We start from the raw sequence: 5,612 nt of genomic DNA on the forward strand, positions 1-5,612 counted from the left end.
TCGTATTTGCGCATGCGTGAACGGATCACCGTAAAAGGAAATACGGAAGAAAGTTGTCCTCATTGCAATAATTTTATTTTTTTAAACATTTTTATAAAATATTTATTTTATCCGATTTAAATTTCATAAACGAGGTGACAGCTTTTCCCTTGAAAATCCATGTTGGCCATGGTAAGGTATACATTGGCCGTCAGAGGGCGCCATAGCATCAAAATGTGTTAAACTGTGAGCAATTGTTTTTACTATTATTTGGGAATATCATATCCCATATGACGTAGTTGCAATGCCGTTTCTAGGCACTGGGGGCGTATTTACGTGAATTTTGAAGATTGCAACGCATACACAATCTACAGAAAACTGCATTCTGATACAGTATTTTATATTTGCCCTTTGGTTCATTCATTTGATATTCTGTTACGTATAGATGAAGTCTTACTACATAAAACCCTATATTTTATCATATAATGTTATTTTGCCATCAAAATGCTACATTTAGTCATAAAAGTGCTATCTTTCCTATAAATACACTTTATTTTGTCATCATAGCCATTGTAAAAACGCAATTGGGGTCATATTCATTATTTAAAATAAACACAGCAGCTCCACAAAGACATGTTTGGTTGCTACAATTATCCTACTAAATCTTAATTGCAATGCTTATACTTATACACAGTAAGGGACATATTTAATATATCAATCAATCAATCAATCAATGTTTATTTATATAGCCCTAAATCACAAGTGTCTCAAAGGGCTGTACAAGCCACAACGACATCCTCGGTGTCGAGTGGGTCTGACTGTTGTATAAATCTGCTATCTTAATTCACTGAACAGTATTAGTTATCTTATGCTATAGCATCTGATTGTAGGTTGTGGGCTTTCTCTGGTTGTATTATTTACAAACCCCAAAACCAGTGAGGTTGGCACGTTGTGTAAATGGTAAATAAAAACAGAATACAATGATTTGCAAATCCTTTTCAACCTATATTCGATTGAATAGACTGCAAGGACAAGATACTTAATGTTCAAACTGGTAAACTTTGTTATTTTTTTGCAAATTTTAGCTCATTTGGAATTTGACGCCTGCAACATGTTTAAAAAAAAGCTGGCACAAGTGGCAAAAAAGACTGAGAAAGTTGAGGAATGCTCATCAAACACTTATTTGGAACATCCCACAGGTGAACAGGTTAATTGGGAACAGGTGGGTGCCATGATTGGGTGTAAAAGCAGCTTCCGTGAAATGCTCAGTCATTCACAAACAAGGATGGGGCGAGCCTCGTCACCACTTTGTGAACAAATGCGTGAGCAAATCGTCAAACAGTTTAAGAACAACATTTCTCAACAAGCTATTGCAAGGAATTAAGTGATTTCACCATCTACGGTCCGTAATATCATCAAAAGGTTCAGAGAATCTGGAGAAATCACTGCACGTAAGCGGCAATGACCGTGACTTTCGATCCCTCAGGCGGTACTGCACCAAAAAGCGACATCAGTGTGTAAAGGATATCACCACATGGGCCCAGGAACACTTTAGAAAGCCACTGTCAGTAACTATAGTTCGTCGCTACATCTGTAAGTGCAAGTTAAAACTCTACTATGCAAAGCGAAAGCCATTTATCAACAACTACCGGCTTCGCTGGGCCTGAGCTCATCTAAGACGGACTGATGCAAAGTGCTAAAGTGTTCTGTGGTCTGACGAGTCCACCTTTCAAATAGTTTTTGGAAACTGTGGACGTTGTGTCCTCCGTACCACAGAGGAAAAGAACCATCCGGATTGTTAAAGGTGCAAAGTTCAAAAGCCAGAATCTGTAATCATAGGCGGCAATCTACATTTCTACCAGTGGGTGCTCGGACGGGCGGTAAATCTGACGCTGCTTTTCTGAGCATGCGCGCTTTTTGCTTGGTGGTGAGAAAGAATTTGCCATCAATCCCACGTGGGTGTTCGGCATTGTCCGTGGGTGCTCGGGGACCTGAAGCACCCACACAATCGCCGCCTATGTCTGTGATGGTATGGGGGTGTATTAGTGCCCAAGGCATGGGTAACTTACACATCTGTGAAGACACCAATAATGCTGAAAGGTACATACAGGTTTTGGAGCAACATATGTTGCCATCCAAGCAACGTTATCATGGACGCCCCTGCTTATTTCAGCAAGACAATGCCAAGCCACATTGTGCACTTGTTACAACAGCGTGGCTTCATAATAAAAGAGTGCGGGTACTAGACTGGCCTGCCAGTAGTCCAGACCTGTCTCCCATTGAAAATGTGTGGCACATTATGAAGCCTAAAATTTTGAACTTTTGAACAATTTAAGCTGTACATCAATCAAGAATGGGAAATAATTCCACCTGAAAAGTTTCAAAATTTGGTCTCCTCAGTTCCCAAACGAATACAGGCCAAAATAATACAGGCCAATGTTCATTCTGACCCACGCTGAACCTCTAATGCACCTGCAGGAAAAAAATATAATATGAGGTTTTAAAAACTGGGGTGTAACAACTGAGGATTGTATTACTTTAACTTAGTCATTATGAGGATGTACCGTATTATTGTTTGTGTTGAGTTGTTTCCTTCCTCTCAATTTTGTCATCCCTCATGGGTCTCTAGACAAAACATGTCTAGCTATTGTAATTAGGAAAGAGGAAATGTGACTAATCAAGGCGTCATGTATGAGGTAGTCGTATTAAAGGGGGATTTCATACTCAAAATCCCCTTTATTTGGTGCAGAGATACAAATTAATCATGTTTTGTTTTGGAAAGAAACACTGTTTGCATAAATGCATGATTGACATATGTTGTTAGCAGTATGGAGGCCATATTAAACACTGTATGGCTTGAAAAGTATACCTACAATAATGTATTTATTAGTTATTTTAAATGTTTTCTGCACAGTCCGGGTTCGAACTTTGATTACATTTCCTTGATGGACCATGACGAAAACTATTAGATGACCTGTCTTTGAATGTTCTGAACTCTTGTTTCAATGCAGTGTTGTAATGATCAGGCTAATGCCGACCAGAGAGATTTGCCATAGACGTCCTGGTGCATTTAGCTCAACTACTTTTGGCCATGTTGATGGAAAACTTAGTATATTGCTGATCCAACAGCGCTTCTGCTGGGTCAGCTAAATTGTGCACTCAAATGATTCAAGAGAACATGAATCCACAATTGCTAATTAAAAGATAATTTGTTACAGTGTAAGAATAGTTTGTACAATATAGGTTTTCACATTAGACTAAGTTTCATGAAATCAAATTACTTGTAATTTACTCAGCATAATTCCCATTTTGGCTCCATTAGGCTCTCTGAATTTGTTTTGTGAGTGTGCCATAGTCTGCACATCATGGAAGGAAAAGTATCTTAACATTTTCTATTAAAGCACTTTAAAGTGTCAGGAATCTGTATTGTCTTTTTTTAATGTTTGTGTTTGTTTTGTTTTTGTAAAATTTACTTCGTGCTTCTGTATTTGTTAATTTATTTTAATTACCTGGCTGGGGATAACAGATGGAAATTAGCAGTTGTGCTATAATCTGCCATAATTACACTTGTATTATTGCAGATGTTTATGAATATGCACTGTTCCTAACAAATAAAAATAAATAAACAAAAAATAGTAGTAAATTAAGATGACCAAATTGCACACTGTAAAAAAAAGTACCAGGATTTCACAGCATTTAACAGTATAATAATCAAAACGTACTCTAACTATACAACAAATGTCTGTAAAAACACCCTTATATTTCACAGCAGCTAACTGGTATTTCCCAGTAAAATACTGTAATCATAGTTCTCTGTAATGTTACAAAACTACCTTAAATAGAAACTGATTTGTCTCTTAAAGGGAAACTGCACTTTTTTGGAAATGTTGCTTATCGTTCACAATCATGAAAGACATGACGACGGATGGATTTTTTAAAATGCATTCTAACTTGTAAATAAATGTAAATAAAAGTCTGCTTACAGCGGAGCCAATGGGAGCTCCTCTATTTCGCCCATAAAATAAATAACCACTCAAAAACGCCAACAATACTCCATTTACATTTTGTGATTTGAATATTAACCAAGTATTAGTGATATTGTTATTATAAATGCTAACGCAGACAAACTATTTATCGTAAGCCTGTGTACGATTTTGTCACGATCGACTGGCGAGGTGTTTTCTCGCTTCCTTGCTCCCTGGAAGTTTATTGTGTATCATAAATCTTGCATCTCACCGGGACAGAAAAAGTCTGAGAACGTATTCCGACTTGTTGGTACACTTTGACAGCAATTTCGGACCAAGAGATGGCGAGAACGACACAAAGAGACGCTTGGTCCCCCCGCCCTGTTTCTTCGTGAAGATTATGAGACATTTTTCACCTAAATGGGAATATATAAACATCCAGTCGGCATCCTAATGACAGCAGATCTTGTACAGTAAGTGATGTTTTATCATGTTTGTTGGCTCTCATAAAGTCTGCAGTGAGCAGAAATCAGCGATGAAGAAAAAAAAAGCAAATGTTGTGATGCGTTTTTGAAATTAATAATTTTAAGCGTTTGTTTAAAATGATTAAAATACATAAATATTAAATGTTATTATAAATGTGCCCGTTATTACATTACATATATACTTACATTATTACATTATCAAATTGTATCGTTCTCCCCATTTTCAGGTCCTAAATGTACCAACATGTCGGAATACATCCTCAGCCATCTACTTTCCAGGTGAGATGCATCATTCATGATCCACAAAAAACTTCCAGGGACAAAGGAAGTGAGGAAACAGCAGACCACTCGATGATGTAAACATAGCGACACGCGATAGTGATCACGTCGCCGCTATAAATAGTTTGTCTGTGTTAGCCCTTTTAATAACAAAATCCCTAATACTTGGTTAATATTCAAATCACAAAATGTAAATAGAGTATTGTTGGTGCTTTTTGAATGGTTATATACTGGATTTTACGAGCGGAATAGTGGACCTCCCATTGGCTCCGCCGTAAGCAGACTTTTATTTACGATTATTTAATATTTAGAATGCATTAAAAAAAAATCCATCCCTCGTCATGTCTTTCATAATGATTGTGAACGATAGGCAAAATAAAAAAAATAAAGTGCAGTTCCTCTTTGAGAGGTTCCATGGGACTATGTTGCACACTTTTGTACAGTATGTAGCGATATGTTATCAAAACAAGAGCATCATTAACAATAAAAGTATAATTGTGAAGCACAGCATATAGTTGTAGTAATATTGAAATAAACTGCAAAATGACAGCACTGCAGTTACGGTAAATTGTTGTGAAGATATTTTACAGTAAAGTGCTGTAAATGTTGCTGTGAAACTGATACTATTATTGCCAATAATTTGCTGTGAATTTACAATGAACATTTCCACAGTGGGGCACTGAGAGCTTTACTGTATGTAATCATTGGGAAATGAAAGTGACTAAATTGACGTTACGTACATGCCTGTCTCTTTTCACACCAATTTTGGATATCTTCTATTCTGACTGTGAGAAGAGGCGCTGATGTCACAGGACATGACCATCTCTCATGTAAGGCGGAATATGAAACTTCAGCAGTTTGGAGCTTGTGGTAAACTCCTCCTACCAGCTCCTTTATTTATAAA

The sequence above is a fragment of the Entelurus aequoreus genome, linkage group LG09, assembly GCF_033978785.1.
Source record: "Entelurus aequoreus isolate RoL-2023_Sb linkage group LG09, RoL_Eaeq_v1.1, whole genome shotgun sequence".
Taxonomy (NCBI): Eukaryota; Metazoa; Chordata; class Actinopteri; order Syngnathiformes; family Syngnathidae; genus Entelurus; species Entelurus aequoreus.